Raw genomic sequence first — 23,673 nt, 5'->3', positions numbered from 1 at the left:
GGTTGCATAGCAGAGGATAAGTATCTAAAGATAGATTTTCCCACCTCATTCCCCCAGCCTGCCCTTCCCTAAGTAGCAGAGTGGAGGGAGGACAGCTGGTCTCCTTCCTCATCCTCTTACTGGAGTAGTGCCTGGCACACTTTCCCAGTGACATCATCGGCCAAACCACTGACGTCACAGATAAAGACAATGGGAGTGGTAGAAGTGACCGAACCAGAAGACAAGGCAACCGCTGGTCACCCATCCTGAGGCTTTGCCTTCCTCTCTTTTGCCGTCCCCTGACTCCTTCCACAGTCCTCACATTTCTGCCAGCCTGAGCCATGGTGTCCTCAACCCTCCTTTGCTCATTTCTCACGCACAACCCACAGCAGTGCCATTCTGTCCAGAAGTCCAGCCTCAGAGCTGCTCTTTCACTGTCTGCATCTGTAATACTAAGTATCTTTAATTCTGCGTCTGTTCAGTTAGATTGCAAGCCACCTCATTTTCCATGAAATTACTTCTGTACAGAGGATGACAATCCACCTACCCCCAACTAACCCATGTTATAGGCAAAACAGATCCGAATCCAAGTTTGTGTCTGACTGTGTACGAGGGTCTAGCTGGGTTCTGCCTGGAATCACCCGCATGACCTTGAAGACTCTATTTCCAATCCAGTCCCTTATGACTATGCCTTTCCATCCTCTGGCCTGATTCCTTTTCCTGGCTGCCAGCCTCTCACGAACTCCCTTAGGTTATGCAAACGTCAGCCTGCAATGAACAAATTGACATGTTCTTCAAATACCAAGCACGGAAGGGAATCTCACTTGTTCACATCAGTACCATACAGGTCGCAGTAGTCATTCTCTGTCAAAAGGTCAGAGTTGTGTAGATGTGTATATGGAACAGTTCTATAAGGCACATTTTTTTGAGGTGAAAACGTCAACTGTGCCAGTGCAACTGACTGATAATGTGTGGGTGGAAAGAAGCTTCCTCCACTTCATAATGGGCATGCTCGTAAACAAAGCTTTACTCACACCTACGTGAGAAAAAAGCCAAAGCTGCCCTAAAAATCTTACTATTTTTGAGCAGTGTTATGTAGAATGACATAAATATGAGAACATCTTCTATTACACAACAATAATTGCTAACATCTTTAAGAATTTACTATCTGTCAGATACTCTGAAAGCACTTTATAAGTATCATCCCCTTACATATAATAGACTTTACATAGATAAGAGCAGGCAAGATGGCATAATGGTTGATTCCATTAACTAGAGCGCGCTCTCTCTCTCTCTGTCTCTCTCTCTTAACTGTAAGCCCTTGGGGAGATTACTTAACCTCTCTAGCCTTGGTTTCTTTATGCATAAACTAAAGATGATCTATGATAAAAGGCTCATGGGGTTGTTGTGATGATTAACAGGGATAATAACTACATGTATTCAATGATTTCTGTGTTCTAGGTATTGTTCTCTAAATGAGGGTTCCTCAACTTAAAAACAAATGAATAAACTAAGCACGTTTAGAACTGTACCTGGCACTCAGAAAGTGTTTTGCTTTTTTATCAGAAAACGTACAGAACTTTCATTTGATGTGCTCTGTACGTCGTCCTGTATGTTTGGGTTTTCCACTGCCGTCCCACATACTGGAAAGAACTATATGGCCAGAACATTGCTATTCCCTCCTCACCCTATTTGGTTTGTCCTCCTGATAGCCAGACTACCGTGGATCCCCTTGGGCAATACCCCTCTCCTCCTTCCTGCTCTTTGTTGTCAAGACAACATTCCATCTCCTCCACTCCCCCCCCCCCCACACATTTCCCAATATTCCTCTCCAACCACAGTGACATACAAGTTTGGAAGAAATTGAAAATAACTTCTTGGAAAACAGTAGAGGCCCTGATGCTGGAAGTAACATCTTCTATTATCTTCCAATCTGTGAATGAACCAGGATATACCGTGAAGAGGAAAAAAAAGAAGCCACCTCAATGGGCAAAGGCAGGAGAATAATAATATACCCAAATCAGAAATTCATTTACGAGACTGCTTCTACAATGATAAAGGGGACTGTGTTCTGACCTTTCTCAATGAATTCTTAGTATATACTTTAAAATTCCGTGTGTGTTAGAAAGAAAAAAGGCATCACTATATGTCCATATCAAAGAACATTAAGGTTTTAACAAAAGGGAAAAATTTATAAATATAAAGTTACATTTCTTTATAACCTCAGTTCTACCACATCTCCAAATAATACTGTGATGTGCCACATGCTTCAAGAACATAGATGATAGTAAGTGGCACTTGCTTCCAACAGGATGATTTATGAAAGTTGGTCTTGTTAGGAAAACCTGCATTATCTAAGATATGCTCTGTTTCCTTGGCCACAATAATCTTGCTGCAGTGATGCATGCAGTAATTGACGATTTTCAAGGAGGCTTAAAAAATAAGCCAGATGTTCTCTCCCTGACTTACTGTAAGACAGACAACTGGCAAAACACATCTCAAATCGACTCTTTTTCAACTTCTGCTTTCATGCCCTGAGCTTACAACCTCCTTCCCTCATCCTTGCTCTGAACTGTACCATTAACTTCTTCACTTATTTCTGTCCCTCCGGTATGGCTTCCCCCCAGGCGGTGGTGGTGGTCATGGTGGTGGTGACAGACAATATGATGATGATGGTGGTGGCGGTGACAGCGGTGGTGACGATGTGATAATGACAGTGGTGCTGGAGATGGTGATGATGATGATGGTGGCAAAGATGGTATAACGACGGTGGTGGTGACAGTGGTGGAGACAAATACGTGATGATGGTGGTGGTGATGATGATGGTGGTGATGGTAGTGGTGATGGCGATCTGGTCCTGAACACCTTCTGCGTTCTACTCTTGTTACATCTTCATGACTCGCTTATGTTTTCAGAAATTTCTGATTCTCACCTTTCCCTGATTTTTCCCAACTGTTCCCTCTCTATAGATCTTCCTTTCCCCAATCTCCCATTTAATGCTCACTATTTTTAAAGTTTATCCCAATGCTTCCTTCTGCACAAAACATTTTTCTCACCCCTCCTCTGTAACATCTGGTCTGTGTCTTATGATTCCTAATCATATTTCAAGGAAACTTTGAATCTAGGGACTCTGGACTGTCACTCTGTTTTCAATGTCAAGTACAGTGTCTGATTGTGAAATAATAGAAAATATATATTGGTCTCTGCCCCTGAGTCCTGGCATAGAGCTCTAATACCCTTGTCATTTCCTAAGTGATAAGAACATTAGGACCACGTTTTGTTCTAATATTTGGTCTTGTCCCTGGCTCCTGACACAGAGCTCCTAAACACTTTGGGATTTTTCTAAATGATAGGAGTGAGTGTCTTTGTTCTAACGAGATGACTATCAGTGGGCAACTGCATAGCTTTGGGATGGGGGCCAGTCGCTAGAAAGATCAAGCCATGACTTGAAGCTTGGAGCTTTCAGCTCCATCCCCGTTCTCTAGGGGGAGTGATTAATGATGGATTGTCCCAAACTGATGAAACCTCCAGAAATACCAAAAGAATGGGGTTTGGATGTGTGGGTGAACACATGCATTGTGACAGGACAGGTGGTGCACCCCAACTCCACTGGGACAGAAATGCCTGCGCTCAGCACTCTTCTGGAACTCACCCTGTGTATCTCTTCGTCTGGCTGTTCACTGTTATCCTTTCTCATAGTCTCTAGTGAGCAAGGCAAAAGAATATTTGGGACCAAGATTTCTCTGAACAATCTTGGACTTACAGTCATAGAATCAAACAATCTCCCTGTTAAGTATTTCCTTGAATGAAAGGGAAATTTCACTAAGAATATTCACCTTCTTATCCTATATCACCCTTATTCATCAGAAACGCTTGAAATGAATGCCCACATTCAATAAACGACCCGATTTATTGTGCTTAATTCTAGAGCCACACTGTTCAATAAGAAAGTGCTAGTTATAGATGGCCATTTAAACTCAAATTACTTGGCATTAAATAAAATTAGAAATACAGTTCCTCAGTCATACTAGTCATATTTTGAGAGCTCAACAGCTATAGGTGGTTAGTAGTTACCACATTGGACAGCACAGACATAGAATGTTTAGCACCATGGAAGGTTCTACTGAACAACACTGCTCTAGATCTCTGCCCTCTTCACTACACCTAAAGGTGAGTTTACCATCAAGACCAATTATCCTCTGCCCATCCTTATATGAGAAGAAATTTATTTTGAGTAAATTTCAAACAATAATACTTGGGAAGTATATCCTATCCAAAATATTTACCGTTTTTCTACCAAAGTCAAAGCATTCCATGTTTTGCCATTTGGCACATTCTTTCAGTGAAATTATAAAAATGAACCCTCCCTCTTCCATTTGATATGGGGGCTTTTTATTTGCAACACCAGTTGTGAAGACAAATGCAACTAAATGGATAAAGAGATCCACAGGTTTTTATTTTCTACTCTCTAACATTAGGATTTTAATGATGCTTTATGTTCCTGTATTTATATTAATTCAGTTAGTCCATTGCAGCACCCTGGCATTCTGAATCTTTAGCCAAGACCCTTTTCTCTATATGATGCTGCCTAATCATGTTCTATCTAAAGAGTAGAGAAGTGGAACAGTTAGATAAACATATAGCCATGTCTGTGACCTATCAGAGCAGAAATATAAGCTGGTGTGTTTGTTACATTTCTCAGATTCTTTTTCTTCAGAATGGCTGCTCTTGTTTACACATAAACACCACGACAATGAAAAACCCTGTGTCTATATCTATCTATATCTATATCTATATATCTATATCTATATCTATATCTATATCATCTATATCTGTATATGTTTGACTATTTATTTTGTTAGGATATTTTCCTTATAGTAGAATTATTGGGTCCAAGCGTATGTAATTTTTAAAGCCTTTACTATGCATTGCTATGTTGACCCTACCCTGCTCCAAAAATATCAATTTATACTCTGAAAAGCAATGGATGTGAGTTCCCATTTTCCACACTTTCCTTAACATCGGGTATTATTTCCCTCTCCTCCCCCTGCATCTCTCTTTTAAACATATTTGCTAAGGATTAAAATGATATTTGTTTAATTTGTAGGTATTTAAAAATAGTTAGTGAATACAACACCAAAGGCACCATCCATGAAAGAAATAATTGATAAGCTGGGCTTCATTAAAATTAAACATTTTTGCTCTGTGAAAGACAATATCAAGAGAATGAGAAGACAAGCCACAGACTGAGATTATGTATTTGCAAAAGACACATCTGATAAAGGACTGTTATCAAAATATACAAAGAACTCTTAAACTCAACAATAAAAAAAAAGCAATTAAAATACAGACCAATGACCTAAACAAATACCTTACTAAAGAAGATATACAGATGGCAAACAGGCATATGAAAAGATGGCCACATCATATGTTATTAAGGAAAGGCAAATTAAAACAACGAGATACCATTAGGCAACTCTGCTCAAAATCCAGAACAGCAACAACACCAAATGCTAATGAGATGTGGACTAACAGGAACTCGCATTCATTACTGGTGGGAATTCAAAATGATACCACTACTTAGGACGACAATGTGGAAGTTTCTTACAGAACTGAACATACTCTTACCATATGATCCAGTCATCCTACTCCATGTTATTTCCTAAAGGAGTTGAAAACTTATGTCTACACAAAACCCTGTACATGGATGTTTACAGCAGCTTTATTCATAACTGCTCAAACTTGGAAACAACCGAGATATCCTTCAGTAGGTGAGTGAATAAATACACTGTGATACATCCAGACAATGTAGTATTATTCAGGGCTAAAGAGAAATGAGCTATCAAGATACGAAAAGACATGAAGGAACCTTAAATGCATATTACTAAGTAGAAGAAGCCAATGTGAGAAGGCTATATAACGTATTATTCCAACTATATGATATTCTGGAAAAGGCAAAGCCAGAGAGACAATAAAAAAATCAGTGATTTCCAGGAAAGAGGGTGGAGGAGAAGGGAGAGATAAAAGGGCAGAGCACGGAGGATTTTTAGGACAGTGAAAACACGCTGTGTAATATTATAATAATGGACAGATATCATTATACATCTGTCCAAACCCATAGAATGGACAATGCCAAGAGCGAACCATAAGGTAAACTCTGATCTTTGGGTGATTATGATGTATCAGTTTAGGTTCATCGTTGGTAAAAAAAAATGGACAATTCTAGGGAGTCATCTTAATAATAGTGGAAGCTATGCAGGTGTGTAATAACTTCATATAACCATTACTTTGTGGTTTCTGCCATTGAAAGCATACCTTTCTATCTCAAGTTTTGTATTTTCTTCTACTACTTTGGTGGAGCCACATTATATATTGGAATTGTCAATCCATATGGCATTTTCTTTCATGTGAGGGTAGGGAGAGGCAAGTGATATTTCTGGGTATAATATTCCCCAAACAAACACAAATTAATAGGTTTGAGACATAAAATATTGTTATTTATTTAAAAAATAATTTAAAATTTAAAAAGATGATTAAAAAATTGAAATGGTGTCAATAGTGAATATTCCATAATATACATACCAGGTAGAGGGAAATTCTTATAATAATATTACTCTAAAATGGATCAGGCTAATGTTATCATGAAAGTGGAACCAGTTGATTGTTTCTTTTTGTATATTAAAAATGTAACAAATTGTTCATTCCTAGCAATGAGTTTACTTTTTTCCTATCAGATATTGGACTACATATTGCACAATTATTGATAAGTTTAATCATTATTAATGAAAGTTTCCAATGCTTATTGAACAAAGTCAACATCCTTTATAATAAGTTCTGATAACATAACAGAAACACCCGTTGTTAGTGATTTCTAAATGTTATTAATGGAATTAATTAAATTTGAAAGTAAATATCTGAAAATCATATCACCCATTAGAAATTTCTACTTTCTTTTTAAAAACATTGGCCTTTTACTACATACAGAGCTTAGAGCTTTCTAATAAAGTCTATCTTATTCTCTGAATTAATCATTATTGCCATTGTCATCATCATGATCATGATCACGGGGCCATTACTTTTCTTTCATTTGAAACATTTAAGAATATTTTTAAAAAGTCCAATTCTTTTCATACAAAAAAATTACATAGTTGTCAATAATAAAACCCACTTTAATGAAGTCATAGGTTTAAAAATAACAATTCCTAAAAATGGAATATCTAGTTGATAGAGTCATCAATCTTTAGAAATTTTGTCTTGGGGTTCAACAGTTATCATTAATTTTATTGAAAAAGCTATAAGAGTCAATATGATTCTTCTTCATCATGGCTCTATTGAACATTTATCTCCTTGATAGAGGTAAACGCAGATAATTAGCTATTTGAGAGGCTAGGGAGCTCTAGAAATTAAAGCTAATATGTTTAGAAACACTGCTGATCATTCAAAATGAAAAATAAAGCCTGATTTAAAGAAAGGTTGACAAAAATATGATTCGATTAAAACACTTTGGCAACATTTCTAATTTAAAACAGGCACATCAAAATCATTGTGTACCTTAAGAATGTAAATATCAAAACAACTAGAAAACAAACTTCCACATAGCCATTATGGACAACAGGTTTCTCAAAAAACTAAAAATAGAACTACCAGAGACCCAACAATCTCTTTTCTGAGTACATCCACAAAGGAAATTAAATCAGCACATGGAAGAGATATCTGTGCTCCCATGTTCACCGCAGCATTATTCAGAATACCCAAGATACAAAATGACCTAAGTGCCCATCAACGTATGAATGGATAAAGACTTTGTGATATATACATACAATGGAATATTTACAAAGAAGATCCTGCCATTTGCAACAACATGAATGAACCTAGAAGACACTCTACTAAGTGAAGCAAGCCAGACACAGAAAGAAAAATACTGCATGTTCTCACTCACATCAGATGGGGAGGTGGGGGAAATGAGATGTTGGTCAGCGTGTACGAAGTTGCAGTTATGTAGGAAGAACAAGTCTAGAGATCTAATGTACGGCATAATGACCATAGGTAATAATACTGTATATTGCATACTGGAAGTTTGCAAATTCCATGCACTCTTACCGCACACCAAAAAGTAGCAAGTATGTGAGGAAACATATGTTAATTAGCTCGACTGCAGTAATTATTTCACTATCATAGTGAAATGTGTGAATCAAATCATGTTGTATACCTTAAATACATACAGTTATTATAAAAAATAAAATGGAATAGGAGCTTCCATCTTATAGACATCTCAGGTATGATGACCTGAGAAATGGACACGTACATATGGCCTGGTGTCAGGCGTATAAAAATCATAGAAATTTGGATATATATTGTTTTTTTTTTTTTCAACGTTTATTTATTTTTGGGACAGAGAGAGACAGAGCATGAACGGGGGAGGGGCAGAGAGAGAGGGAGACACAGAATCGGAAACAGGCTCCAGGCTCTGAGCCATCAGCCCAGAGCCCGACGCGGGGCTCGAACTCATGGACCGCGAGATCGTGACCTGGCTGAAGTCGGACGCTTAACCGACTGCGCCACCCAGGCGCCCCAGGAGCTTCCATCTTATAGACATCTCAGGTATGATGACCTGAGAAATGGACACGTACATATGGCCTGGTGTCAGGCGTATAAAAATCATAGAAATTTGGATATATATTGTTTTTTATATACATCTAGCTCTAATGGCTAAGCTGGCTGATATCTTAGCCCAAAGACTGAGACTATAGAAACTATAGGAACTGAAACAAGAGGAATTTGTTTTCATTCCAATTACAGAATGGACTGAAGCCTGATCAAGTACTTCGAACATGGAATAGTGGAATGCTCGTACTTTTCAGTAATTTCACTTCATCCACACTACTCCATCTCTCTTCTTTTCTATATAGATATTTAACCCGTTACAGTACTGCTGGGAAAGAAGAAAGCTCGGTTAAGAGATCATTTACACTTTTATCTTTACCTTTCATCTCTCTTTCTTGTGTCCTCTCCTTCTGTCTCTGACTCTCCCTCCCTTCCTTTGGCCTCCTTCCCTTCCTTATTTTTCCTTTAATAAAAACAGACCACTTTCTACCTCAGGTATTGTCAATATTGAGAATTTCACACTTTAAAATATCTTCCCAGGTACCATCTTTCACTGCTTCTTGGGAACTTCCTGTTCTTAGCTAATAACAACTTATGCTTGTGAGCATATTTTATGTTCCAGAGTTGATGCTCATAGCTTGTTCCATGTTCAAAACAACAAAGGGTAAAAGGAAAGAATGATTTCAGATACACGCATGGGCATTTTACACCTGTTCAGTGTTGTTACAATACTTTTGATATTTGCTATCATGGAAACAGTGCCCTTTATTTGAAGTTATGGCAAAAAAAATTTTGAAAAAATGATTATAATTCCTTGCTCAGAGTCAGAAGATGACCCAGATGTATGAAAATTAGAGAGACTAAGGAAATAGCAATGAAAATCACAGGGCATACATGGATATAACAAAAGCTGTTTGCCTTTTTGAAGAAAGAGAGGTATATGACCAAACTTGGGATCATTTCTTGGCTTTTATCCAAGTCAGTGCCAATTAGTGGCAAATAATCGACTTTAGCTAGGAAAGTATTTTTTGAAAGACTTTCGTGTATGAAAACACTCCAGGTGGAGAGTGAATCCGCTTGAGTAACAGCGGGGCTCTGCTTTGTCTCTAACGCTGCCGGGACAAGTTTCTCCCAAGCCGAGAGAAGTTGGCTAAGTTAGCCCTTGACTAAAAAATTAAAGTCAATCCTAACATCTGATGAGAAAGACCAACAACAGACATCAATAGAAACCGCGACGAAGGAAGCAACAGAAGTTATTAGCAAAGAAATTTTCTCCTTTCACTTGCTCTGCGCATATCAAAGGCACCTCTTTTGAAACAAGCTGCTAGGGCGATGTGTAAACAACGCAGGGAGAGGCTTCTGTGCTCTGAGAATGGAAGGTTCCCCACGCACCGCATTGTTTACATTCGGCTCTCTCCAGCCTCTAAGCAAGAGTTCCTTTTATACTAACCCGTATTGTATCTACTTCTATTTTCAAATCCTCTGAAGCATATAGACCGCAATGCCTGAAAGAGCATAATACGAAACGGAAATAAAATATGTTGTAAAAATTGTAGATAAAACCGAACTACTCATGTCAGATGGGGCTGGCAGGAATAGGATGAAAGAGGAATAAATGCCCAAATACAACAAATACACTATGTAACACGCGGGAGAATTTTGCCCTACTGTTAATTTAGTATAAGAGACAAGCAGCTTAGGACCGATACCACGAACAAGGTGTCCTCTAGGAAAAGCGGACCATTTTTAAAGTTCAAAACAAGGAAACATTTTGCCCTGTTTTACATTGACCTGAAGACATGGATTATTGCATTCTTATTACTTCTTTCCAGTTTTCTTACTTCTACTTGCACACACAGCCTCACACACATACTACCAAAGTGCCAGAAAAAAGTCACAGTGTTTTAGACTTTCAAATTAATAAAGGGTGAAAACGGGGGGGGGGGGGGGCGAGGGAGCTGGGAGCAGGGGAAGGGAGAAATTTGTCCTGTGCCCACGGAGGGCTGGGGGTGGGGGTGACAGTGAAATTCCACCCAGCAAGTCCTGCTCCTGCAACAGAAGAAGAGTTCAGTTTCATAGATTGAGTTGTACCTTACCTGGTTTTGCAGTTAAGGACACCAACATGCCCCTAATTCTTCCTCTAAGGTACTACATATGCTGAAAGCTATAGTATTTGACCTTACACATTTCCACAGAAGAAACTCCAAAGCAACCTTTAACTTCAATAAAACGCTGTGTTCATTCTTCCCCTTGTGCTCAACGCACAGCAATCTAATACACCTCATCATGTGGTCCGTTACCATGGTAGCAATGAATCCAGCTGCTGAAATACAAAAGACTGACAAAAAGTTGCCTTTTTCCCCTCCACCCACCCTGACAAAGTCAGATTTTTTTTTTCTGTATGACAAGTCTAATTTGAATATGTTTCTGTTGCTGACTCAACCTCGTGAGCAAGGAAAAAAAAAAAAAGAAACGAATAGCAGAGGTATAAGAATAAAAGGGTCCCCACAGCCCTGAAACAAATGAAATCACTCTATGCATTTTTTTAAGTTGCCACTAATCCCTCAAAATACTGATCATTATCTACTACTTCTTCCAACCAAGTATTTTTAAACGCCAGTTACTAACTCAAAAAAAAAAAAAAAAAAAAAAAAAAGGGAGCAATAGTCTCATAGCTCCTTTAAATGTAGATATAAAAGTTAAGTAATTCAATAAACACGGATGTTGAAAACACTGCATCAGTATAGGAAGGGGTAGTCTCAAAGGATTTTCCTAGAGCAAACTTCTAATCACAGTTCAGAGGTGGGAGGCAAAATTCTTCAGCTTCTTTCCATCAAACCCTGTGGTTAGCCATTATTTAAACAGATTAAGTCCCAGTTCTGTTTTATTTATTTATTTAAGTGTATTTATTTATTTATTTTGAGAGAGACAGAGACAGCACAAGTGGGGGAGGGGCAGAGAGAGGAGAGTGAGAGAATCCCAAGCAACTGTCAGTGCAGAGCCCGATGGGGGGCGGGGGGGGTGGGGCTTGAGCCCACGAACTGTGAGATCATGACCTGAGCCAAAATAAAAAGTTGGATGCTTACCATACTGAGCCACCCAGGCACCCCTCCTATTTTAAGTGATCACAGATTTGGATCTGTGGTGACGCAGCCTGATAGAATCAACCAAAGTATACTTGGGGGTTCCATATTAAGAGACGTTTGGAGTTGGGACAGTTGCAACTCTGAAGAATCCTGGGACCCCCAAGCCCATGGCTATGCAATTAATATTTAAGGAACCACCTTCAGTTTATTCGCATGTGCTTTAAGGACGCCTGATGGGAGGCCTGGGTGCCAGGCTTCACCTGGCCACAGCTGTGGTCCCTCCCTCCCACCATGGACATCCTTCACAGCTGGTGCTCTCTCCACCATCAGGCCAGCAGCTATTCTGTCCCTCGGGTCATGCATGGCCAATCCCCTGCTTCCACAGCTTTGCTTACTTTCCAGATTTAGCTCAAATTCCATAATAATTTGTTTACATATCTATTCTCTCTCTTTAGACATGGACTCTCCTAAGAAGGGGAATGTTGCCCTATTTATCTTTTCATACCATGGAACCAGCAAAGGGTTTGACATAATGTCGGGCTCGGTGGCTATTTCTTGAATGAATAAAGCAGGGAATGAATGCTTTATGTCAGCACAGTGGAGGAAACCTCAACTCCTCCAGGACTGTGTTCACAGCATTCTCTGCTGTGGTTAAGCTCCTGAGGGGGAGGTTGCTCAGGCTTTTCCTTACTATCCCACGCTGCACAGGGAGGGAGGCAAGAGTAGCAACCACCGAGTTACTCAGATGTGGTTTTAAAATCGGTTCTTACCCAGACTGGCTTTGTGATCTTGGATAGATTATTTAACCTCTCTAAACCTTGGTTACTCTTATGTAAAATTTCTACTTTCAAAAGTTATGAAAAAGGATTAAATGAGATGGTCCAAGGAAATTACCAAGCACTGAGCTTGAAACACAGTTAAGTGCTTAATACATTATCACTAGAGTTATTTAGCAAAAATGTTTATGAGTTTTGAACTAAAGGGACAAGAAAGCTCATTCACGCCTGACTTTCCCTTGATGATAAAACTGTCATTTTCAACCAGATACACATTTTCAATGATATGCTTTATAATATGAGTAGTGACACAGCATAATACAGAGACCATTTCAGGTAACTAGCCAGGACTGCCTGCTCCCACTTACAAACTATCTAGAGGAGATGATGACCAGCCAAAAGGTTTTACATATTCCCAATGTGAAGTAACTGTGGAAAGAGTATTAAAGTTGGTAGTTGATTAAAAAAAAAACTTTTTAAAACTTTTTAATTTTTTTAAATTTTATTTATTTTTTTTTTTAGTGTTTTTATTTATTTTTGAGACAGAGAGACAGAGCATGAGCAGGGGAGGGGCAGAGAAAGAGAGGGAGACACAGAATCCGAGGCAGGCTCCAGGCTCTGAGCTGTCAGCACAGAGTCCAACACGGGGCTTGAACTCACAGACTGTGAGATCATGACCTGAGCCGAAGTCGGACGTTTAACCGACTGAGCCACCCAGGCGCCCCTAAAACTTTTTAAAAAGAATTGTCATCAGAAAGAGCCTCAGAATAGAAATTATATACAGAGACCACGTTTTTAACAATGTACCAATGTTAGCTTAACAGCCTTTAAAAGGTCACCTTGATCAGTAACAAGGGCTGTAAACTGCTCGCCACTACAGACTTTTAGTTGCTTTTCTCCACAGTCATCTAACTCAGGAAATTGCCAGGCACCAAACCCAATTGCATAGGAAAAGTAGCATTAAAATCCCTTTGAAGCCTTCTAGTGCAAAGAAGCCACCAGGGGTTAAAAAAAAAAAAAAAAAAAAAAGAAACTGACAACAAGAAAAACAAAACCTGTGGCAGAGAAAAAACTTTCATGGCAGAAAGTTGCTGTAAAGAATAAAATGCATGCTGCACATCACAAGATTTCTCTATCATTAAAAGAAAGACCTAGGGGCGCCTGGGTGGCGCAGTCGGTTAAGCGTCCGACTTCAGCCAGGTCACGATCTCGCGGTCCGTGAGTTCGAGCCCCGCGTCGGGCTCTGGGCCGATGGCTCAGAGCCTGGAGCCTGTTTCCGATTCTGTGTCTCCCTCTCTCTCTGCCCCTCCCCCGTTCATGCTCTGTCTCTCTCTGTCCCAAAAGTAAATAAACGTTGAAAAAAAAAAATTAAAAAAAAAATTATTTAAAAAAAAAGAAAGACCTACAGCAAATCAGCAGCGATTATTAAAACAGCTCCAGCACTGCTGCAACTCTGAAAAATCCTTCAGGGTGGTGACTCGTCATGACACAGTTCTACAAAGCGTGGAAGTGAGGCAGAATAGACGAAAAGGCAAGAAGCATATCCACTGGAAAGTCAGAGCCCCTTAATCCTTGTCAGGGCAGCTGATGAAGGAAAGACTCATAGAACCGCAATCTGAATAATTCATAATTATTCTCATGCGTGGCTGGCTCAATAGAAACGCGTTCACTGCTTGTACTCATTTCTTGGTGAGTCTTTACCTTGTGTCTTTTCCCCTCCTACAGATTGCTTATGCATCCCACCATTCTTCATTTTGTCAATTGAAGAGCGTATCATTTATCTAGTCAATGTAGACCCCTCCTAGGGATTAACTATGATGAGCACACATCCTTTGTCAGATGTCAAGCAACTTGTTTGATTCTCTCTCTTAAGCATTCAGGAAATATGATGCCAATATATTTGGTTTCACAAAGTTTGAAATCCCCTTTTGCCAATGTTAAGATTAACCTCTTGTTCAGTGTGAACAAAATTTGTAACATAATGTGCTGGGATGACCCACCTAATTTCATATGAAGAATCTTAACACCCGGGGGAAACAGTTTCGAGACATAATGCTTCAGAATTATAAGAAAGATGAGCCAAGCCTTGGATGCACAGGCCTGGGAGAGAGCTTACAGGGTTGTTTGCCTCACTGTTGTCTCTTCAGACATGAGGGCACTTAATTTCCCACAAACTCGAGGTAGCAACATGGGCTCAGAGGTCACATGCTTGAATTCAACAGGATGGCTACCAAAAAAAAAAAAAAAAAAAGAACCCCTCCCCCCCAAAAAACCCAAAAAACAACTGGCTGCTAATGTCAATGAAATCAAAACAAGACAAAACAATTTGAACCCCTGCAAAGTCCATTTTTTCAGGTCACATTTTCAAATTGTTATTTAGTTTAGAATACCACAAAGAGCTTTATTGTTAGGGCGCTGGTTTAAATCAAATAAGAAAACTTGTTCACAGCAGCAACAAAAAAGATTGCGATCTATTGAACAATTTTTGCAGGCACATAGTTTCTCCAGCTGCTTTGAGCAGCTGACCTAAAAAATATTAATCGGATTAGTATCTGTTCTACTCATGAAAATTTCTTATGAAAGAACAAGGCTATTGCAAGGCATCTCAGTTTATATAACTCAATATCAAGATATTCTATTTTACCCTGAAGATGTTTTCAAAACATGCACTCCTCTTTTGAGTTGTATTAACGGTGCTATAAATAAGTATCTGGTTTTAAATAGCACTGTGAAATTGATGGATACAGATCCCACAGGTAACTAATTGTGAACCCTGAATCATTTTGCCCTATTCGCATAAGGAAATTTATTCCCAAATTTCTGTTTTTGTATTTTTAATCTTTTCAAAATTCAAGAATATATCCGGATTCTTCCTTAGTGAAAAACATACTTGGTTTTTAAACCTAAGAATAAAATAATAATAAATAATAAAACCTGACATGACGTGCCCATTTTCTCACTGAAAGGTAATATTACAAGTCCAATGTAGAGAAGTTGAGGAATACAGATTTATGAAATAACATCAAAAGCACATATAATTTATTTATCCGAGGTAACTGATATTGACATTTTGATGTATTTCTTAATTTTTATATTCTAACAATCTTAGATGATTTTGACTATAGCTTTCTTTCACCTAAAGAAAGACATGTAAAATAAACATACCGTGCTATTATACATTATTTGAAAATATTTTTTAATAGTTGCATAAAATTCTACTATTTGGATGTGTCAGAATTCACTTAGCCATCCCTCATTGTGAAATAAATATTTAGTCTTTTCCCGGTTTCTTTTTATAAGTGATACATCTTTGTATGTAAGTTTTTGATTATACCTTGGGTTATTTTCTTAGAACAGATTCCTGTGTGGGAGTGGGAATTATTGAGTTTAAATTAGAAAATCTAAGCATAGAATGTTAGAATTAGAGGACTCATACCTATAATTCAGTGTAATACTGACTTTATTGATGAGGAAACAGGTGAAATAACGGTCTCAAAGTCCTGCCATGTGTTCACTGTGCTTTTCTTTTAAGATTAAAAAAATGTTTATTTATTATATATTTTTGACAAAGAGAGAGCACAAGCAGGGGAGGGGCAGAGAGGGGCGCGGGGAGACACAGAATCCAAAGCAGGCTCCAGGCTCTGCACTGTCAGCCCAGAGCTCAATGCGAGCTCGAACTCATGAACCACAAGATCATGACCTAAGCTGAAGTTGGAGGCTCAACCGACTGAGCCACCCAGGTGCCCTGACTTTGCTGTTTGTAATATCACCCTGCTGACTCTAAATTCATGTCTGAGGGGCCCCTTCCCAGTTCCAGTTTGGCATCCTCTGTGAAACTCCACAAATGTGCTCCAGGGTCCAAGGCAGGACCAGGAGTTACTTGGAGGCAGGTAACACAGTTTTGTTGCTGTTGCCGTTGTTGTGGTTGTTTGGTCAGAGGCAATCAGCGTGGCAGCATCTCTACAGCCCCCTTCCACCGACAGCAAAACAGAATGGATACTGAGAAGAAGCAAATATTCTCTCAGGTCAAAATCTGTCCTGAGGAGAACAAAATGGAAAAAGGTTCCAAGAGAGTTGTGAGGTCAGGATGCTCTGAATTTGAGTTGATATAAAATCAGGCAGAGGTCTTTGATAGACTCCGAGTTCTTTTCTGTCCTTGTATTCGGTTGGGAAACCAGAAGATCTGTGGGGTTTGAGTGGCAGACTGTCAGGGAACTTGTAGGAGCAGGGAACTAAGTACTTGTCTGGTCACCCTCTGTGACAATCCCATATCCTGTAAAGCCAGGCGTGTTTGCAGAGCCACGATGACGTCTTCGTTTGACAGAATATATTCTTTCTCAGCTCGAGGGAAAAGAGGAGGACATTTCTGAAAATCAGGTCTACTCATGAAGTCAAAGAAACAGGCATATTCCTGAGAAGTCACTCTTGAAAGAATTCATTTTCTTAATCTGAATACACAGTTACACAAGATTATTACTTCTTGGTCTCTTCCGCCTGACTTATTCTAAAATAAGATGACTTATTCTAATTCAATAAATTTTAATTAAGTGTCTTCTAAAAGCCCATATTGTATAGATGTAGGCGGGAGAAATATAAATAGCCTACAGCCTAGAAGGGGAGATAAGAATATGGATAAAGAAAATATAGCCGTAGATACAATATATGAAAAAAATATAATTAACTGACTTGAGAGTAGATAGATAATTTAATTAGGTCCGTTTAGGCAGAACATTTAGGGGGGGGAAATCATCCATTCAGTGTGCCCCAAGCTTGGAAAGCGGTTGCTGTTGGGATATTAGGTGTATTTTCCCAGATGCTTTTGCTTTGTGCTTGGGTACTAGGGCTACATCTGCGTGGTATACACGCTAAAAGCTCCATGGACGGATGCCTGATGTACCTAAGAGCATATTCAGTGACCAAGATTCGATATAGGAGTGATAAGTTACTGAGTTTCTCCCTTCCTTTGTTATGTGCTCCTCAGAAAGGATAAGTAATTAGTTGGTGGCAAGGTGAGGGGTGCGGGGGGGTGGGTAGTAGCTGTCTCTACAGTCGTATGTGTGTATAAATCGTAGGTAATGAGATGGAGAGACTGGGAAGCAAATGCCATGCCATGCACCTTGTGGGCACTCAATCAAAGTTCATTATCGACGCCAGCTTTGATGAAAACAAAGGGTATTATAACATGAAGCAAGTTAGGAGAATAGCAAGGAGAATATAGTCTTCTCCTATAGCAAGACTATAGGAGAAGAAATTACTAAGGAAAAACAGATTAAACAGTTGGAAAAGGATACAAGGTGACTTAGGGGGAAAGATAAAAGTATATGCGGTTAAAGAGAACATATAGCACAATTATCTAGGGGGTAAGAGAAAAAGAATACTGACGAGGAGCGCCTGAGCAGCTCGGTCCGTTAAGTGTCTTGACTCTTGATTTCTGCTCATGTCGTCATCTCACGGTTCCTGAGATCAAGCCCCATATTTGGCTCTGAGCTGACAGCATGGAGGCTGCTTGGGACTCTGTCTCTCTCCCTCTCTTTCTGCCCCTCCCCTGCTCACGGGCTCTCTCTCAAAATAAATAGTTTTTTTTTTTTTTTTTATAAAAGAATACTGAAGAAATACACAATTGAGAAAGTTGTCTGAATAAGTAAAGACAAGTTGACAAAGCAGTGTCTGAAATGTCATTGTATATACCGACATGAATTTCATGATCGGAATGAATGATAAAGTTTCATTTGATAGCTAAACATGCCTTACATAAATTGACCCACAATATAAAGATATGGGGCACTTTGGACCCTCCTGGGTGTCTGTGGTGGTAAACGCTCCATCAGTAGAGATCACCTAACATCTCCGAGGTTCTGGTACGTGACACCAGGGAGTTCACTGGAGTCAGCCTGGGAGGCACTATCCTTCTCCATACTTCACACTGGTTAATTCTCCATCAGGCCACTGCATTCTGTTTAGAGCCTCCCAGTGACATGTGAAATGGAGAAACTGGAGAAACTGGAGAAACCATCATACAACGGGGGAACAATGAGCAGGAAGGGAAGTCGCATAAAAGCCGGCCAGGGAGGCACTTACGCATGTGAAAGGCTATCTGTGCATAAGTAATGGTGAGCAGGTGGTCTTCATTTGTTTACGGAAGGCACCACGCTATGTGTTCCAGGTGAGACATCAGAAAGGACCCCTGACATAATAACAAAACCAGGGCGTGTAAGTAACACAAAGCAGAGAGGCCTCAGCTCCTACTTGGTTCATCACAGATGAATCGCCACTCACGTTCATTATACAGGTAACGACACTTGACCTCCCAGTGGAGACACAATTCTGTGCTCATATGTTCCTATACACACACATTGAGAAGACAGAAACCTTCAGTCATACATCAGATTCTGTGGCTTGGATTGCCCACCCATACTATCACACTTGTGGCACTTAATATGCAAAGTGTAAGAACAACTCTATTTGTTTCATCTATTCAGGCTCTATGATATCTTTGATAAACATTGTAGGCTGATTAAAAAATGAGAGTAATCAAAAATATTTTCTAATCACTTATAACCCCACTGGCCACAAGTAATAGTTTTGAATTGATCTATTCATATCTGTTTCTAAGTACCTATGTAGCTTCATTTTAAAATGGATTGCCGGATGGGTGAAATGGTGGTGGGGATTAAAGAGTACACTTATCACGGTGAGCACGGAGCCATGTATAGAATTATTGAATCGCTACATTGTACACCTGACTCTAATAGAATGCTGTATGTGAACTAGACTGGAATTAAAATAAAAAACTTAATAAAATTAAAACTACACAGAACCACACTTTGAGAATGGTAAAAAACAAAAATGCAAAACAAGAGAGAATAAAACGGATTGCTACCTTTTTTCTTTTTTTCTTTTTTTTTGAGAGAGAGAGCATATGAGCGGGGGAGAAGAGCAGAGGAAGAGAGAGAAAGAAATCTCAAGCAGGCTCCACGCTCAGCAAGGAGCCCGATGCGAGGCTCAATCCCACAACCCCGGGACAATGACCTGAGCTGAAACAAAGAGTGGGACAGTTGAGCCACCCAGGAACCCCCAGATTGTTAGTTTTAAAACTGCAACATTTTCCACATTCTAAAGGAGGCTACAGGCCTCATGACTACATTTGAGGAAGAATGCTCTTTTTTTTTTTTTTTTTTTGGAATAAACTTTAAGGGGCTTATGTTTATATATAAACTAGTCTACAAGAGCGGGATGAAGGAAGAGAAATTAGGTCATCCTGTGAGACAGAGGAAAATGCTCCCTTCACTATGAGTTGTATAGCTGAAAGACTGTGAGTTGTTAACCGGAATAAGAAGGGTTTGGGGACTAGATCCAGGGAGGATGGGTGTTGAAGTTCTGGGCACGGGGAGCAAGGTCCAGGTCAGAGGGAATTCCTACCTGTAGGGGAACCAGGTTCTAAAACATGGTGGCCCAGGAGGAAACAGCCAATATGGGATCCCTTTTGAACGGTATGACTATGGTCTAAGGAATAATGATGCTGATGACTAATTTTAAATATTCTGAGTTATAACCGCTCTGTTATCATCAAGATTTTAGGAAAGCTTTGAGAATTGCCCTTAGCTTCACAGTGAGTAATTAAGTCTGTGTCCATGCTTGGAATGGGGTCTAAAGAAAGAATAGGCTTCCTGAGAAAGTGGTATTTGAGATGACACCTGCAAAGAATGGGGAGGAGTCTTTGAAGCAAAGGGGCGAGCATGTGTGAGGTCTCTGAGAGGGGAGAGAGCCCAGTGTGCTCAAGGAACACAAGGAGACCAGTGTGTTTGGAGCGCTATGCATAAAGGGCAGAGGGTCATGGCATGCAGACGTTGGCAGACCAAGGATTTGAGGGATTCTAAAATTTATTCTAAGTGCAGTGGGGAGATTTGAAGGATTTAAAACATGAGAGGAACATAATCCAACTTTTATTTTTTACAAGAGTGTCCTGGCTATGGGGTGGAGAACGGACAGGAGAGGGGCAAGAGTATTTAAAGAGCAGCCAGTGTGAGGGCCAACTGTGGATTCTGAACTAAAATGCCACCAGTGGAGACAGTGAGAAGTGTACATGTTTGAAATATATTATGGAGACAGAATTGACAGGACCCCAGTACAGACTGAATGAGGGAGGACGAGTGAGAATAGAATGGAAAGAAGGGGTGCTTGGGTGGCTCAGTGGGTTAAGTGAATTACTCTTGATTTCAGCTCATGATCTCATGGTTCCTGAGACAGAGCCCCATGTTGGGCTTTTTGCTGATGGCAGAGGGGTGGGGGGTGGGGCGTGGGAGGGGGAAGTCTGCTTTGGATACTATGTCTTTCTCTCTCTCTGACCCTCCTCTGCACGCTCTTGTGCTCCTGCTCTCTCTCTCTCTCTCAAAGATAAATAAACATTAAAAAAAAAGAGTGGAAAGAAAAACTCCCAGCGTTCAGAAATAAATGGAGGTGCCATTTACGACAATGCAGAAGTTGGCTACAGGAGCTTGTTGCGGGAATGCGACAACGGGTAAGCAAGGTAAAGTGCTGAATTTGAAATGTTTCTGAGGCACTGCCTCAGTAATGTCACATAAGCTGTGTCTATATCTGCTTGAAGCCCTAAAGACAGGGCCCGGATGGAGATGTACATGTGACAGCTGTAGGTGCAAGAGACTTTTGTAAAGCCAGGGGAAAACATCCATGGAGAAACGTGCCCAAGACTCCTCTCCAAGACAGAGGTTCAGGGAGGTAAGAGGAAATCCTTGTGAGTGTGTTTCTATGGAAGCTGAAGGGGAGTTCTTCAGGAATGAAGGGGTGGTCTTTGAGTTGAAAGCTACTGAGAGGCTGAGTAAGATGAGAATGGGAAAAGCATTCATTAGCTTTAGAATAGGGAGATAATGAAGACCTCAATAAAACCCCTTTTCATGAAAGGGTGCGGGACAGAAGAATGGGAGGTGAGGATGTGGACTCGGACTGGGTAAACCAGTTTTTGTTTTTGAGAAAGCTGGATCTGTAGGGGAGCAGAAGTAGGGCAGCAAATGAAAGGAAACATGAAATCAAGGGGATGTTTCAAATACAGGAGACTCTAGAAAATATTTACATGCAGAAAACAGCGGTCCACTAAGGGCAGACAGACTGATAACATGGGAGAGAAAATGGCTGACTGCATGTGCACAGTCCTAAGAGGGTAAAGGGGGACCAGCTACAGAGTAAAAGTGCAGAAATTAATTCTTCTGTGACGTGAAGGGAGAAGGATGCAGATGAGGGTATGTGTGTACATTTGGGCATGGAAAGAGGGAGTTCCTTTCTAGTGGCTTCTGTCAGCTCAATGAAGTCAAAAGCAAGGTTGCTAGCTCAGAATGAGGAATGGGGAGAAGGCTTTGATGCAAGGGGAGAAATAATGAGCTAGTCATTGTGGAGAGTAGAGTGAGCGGACTACTGAAATAGTAGGGCTGCCACGGAATGCTGCGAGCACATCTGACGTCGTGATCATGACTCTAGGATGCTCAGTCGCGTGGCTTTCTTTGACAAAGCTCAGCCAAATAGGTGAAAGTACAGGGAAGGCAGGTAAGTGGGTTCATCTACTTGGCTTGGCTGTTGCCTGGCGAATAGACGGTAGGAAAGACATGCAGGGGGGTGAAGGTACATAAAAGGAAACGGACCATGGAGTCTAACCAGGCAAGGAGGGAAGTAAAAACAGAAGGTGGTTGTTTGATAGTGAGAAAGAATAAGGACAAAAAGACTTTGTAACGAACACAAAGAGTTGCAAGTGTGGAGATCAGGACAAGCTGGAGGGGGAGGATATGGTGTTTGGAGGGCGAGATATCTTGCTTTCTTTTTGATGGTGCAAGTGGTCAAAGAAGTAGATGGCTGAGGTCAAATGGAGGGATTTATTTCTGGATATGAGGAAGGTATTGATTGGATCATCCACAGGTATACTGAAGTTATCAAGAATAAAGCACCTAAGCAGCACCAATGAACGTTCTGTAGGAAACAGATCTAAGCTCTAATCCTGTGATCTAGATTTTGTATGGTGGGAGGTGCCGGTGGCTTTCTTCATCACTGCATTGATAGAGCTTCCTTAAGTATTAATTCAACACCAGAGGAAAACAGCCGAGAAAGGCGGAAAGAAACAAGGTCCTGACCACAAGATCCTTTGAGCCTCTGAACTGCCCTTATTTGCAGCCTGACCATTCCTATTTTGTTAAGCTGGCCTGAGGGATTTTTAATTTTTTTTTGTCACTTGCAAATACAAGGCATAAACTAATACAAAAGTGTCTATTTCACAAAAGAGAAATGCATGGAAATATAATGGATTTGTTGCTTACCTAATACCCATTTTTCTTTGCTGGTGGAATTGTTATCTGTACTTCCACCATAGGTCACGAGGAAGGGTCAAAGTCAATCACTGCTATTGCAATCACCTTGTCAGCGGTGCCAGTAAAACATAAAGGAAAAGCTGCTGGGGGGGGTGTAGTGGATTGAGTAGTGCGAGGGTTCATTTTACGTGTCAATTTGACTGGGTCATGGTTGCCCAGATATTTCATTAAACATTATTCTGGATGTGTCTATGAGGGTGTTTCTGAAGGAGGTTAACATTTGAATGGGTAGATTTAGTAAAGCGGATTGCCCTTTCCAACGTTGAATGTTTGAAAAGAACAAAATGCTGAGCAAGAGAGAATGTGCTCACTGCCTGATGGTCTTGGGGCTGGGACACTGGTCTTCTCCTGCCTTCAGACTCAGACTGGAACTTACTTCATTAGCTCTCCGGCTTCTCAGGCCTTTGGGTTGCAGACACAGGGGCTTCCCAGACTCCATAATTGTGTGAACCAATCCCTTATAAAAAAATCTCCTTCTCTGTATATCCTATTATAGCTCCTAATACAAGTAGTGGCCCTAAAAACTTCATGGTCACCAAGAAACTCAGAATGTGACCTTATTTGGAAATAGTCTTTGCAAATGTAATTAATTAAGGGGCAAGAGGAGATCCTACTGGTTAGCGTGGGCCCTGATAAGAGGAGAGGACAAGGAGAAAGACACACCCAGAGAAAGCCATGGGGAGATTGGGACAGAGATTTGAGTGATGCAGATACAAGCTAAGGAAGTCAACGATCGCTGGAGCCACCAGAAGTTAGGAAGAGGCAAGGAAGGACTCTTCCCTAGAATCTTTAGAGGGAGCATGGCCCTGCCAACATCTTGATTTCAGAATTCTCTATTTTAGAAACTATGAGAGAATAAAT

The 23,673-nt window shown here is 40.3% G+C and overlaps 1 protein-coding gene across 37 annotated transcripts in view; it reads right to left on the bottom strand.

Moving 5' to 3' along the window:
• The window catches only part of DTNA (dystrobrevin alpha), a 359,261-nt gene that overhangs the window by 155,375 nt on the left and 180,213 nt on the right, over nt 1-23,673 (bottom strand). The window contains exon 1 of one of the 37 annotated variants that reach the window (XM_045458371.1): nt 10,680-10,846. The exons of the other annotated variants lie outside the window; for them this stretch is intronic. The gene's annotated coding sequence lies outside the window, so the exon portion shown is untranslated. Of the gene's footprint in view, nt 1-10,679; nt 10,847-23,673 lie in introns of those variants that run through there. 37 annotated transcript variants of the gene reach the window in all.

Source organism: Leopardus geoffroyi, chromosome D3, assembly GCF_018350155.1.
Source record: "Leopardus geoffroyi isolate Oge1 chromosome D3, O.geoffroyi_Oge1_pat1.0, whole genome shotgun sequence".
In the NCBI taxonomy this organism is placed as follows: Eukaryota; Metazoa; Chordata; class Mammalia; order Carnivora; family Felidae; genus Leopardus; species Leopardus geoffroyi.
The sequence above is the reverse complement of the archived record's forward strand: the minus strand, read 5'-3'. Positions and strand labels throughout refer to the sequence as shown.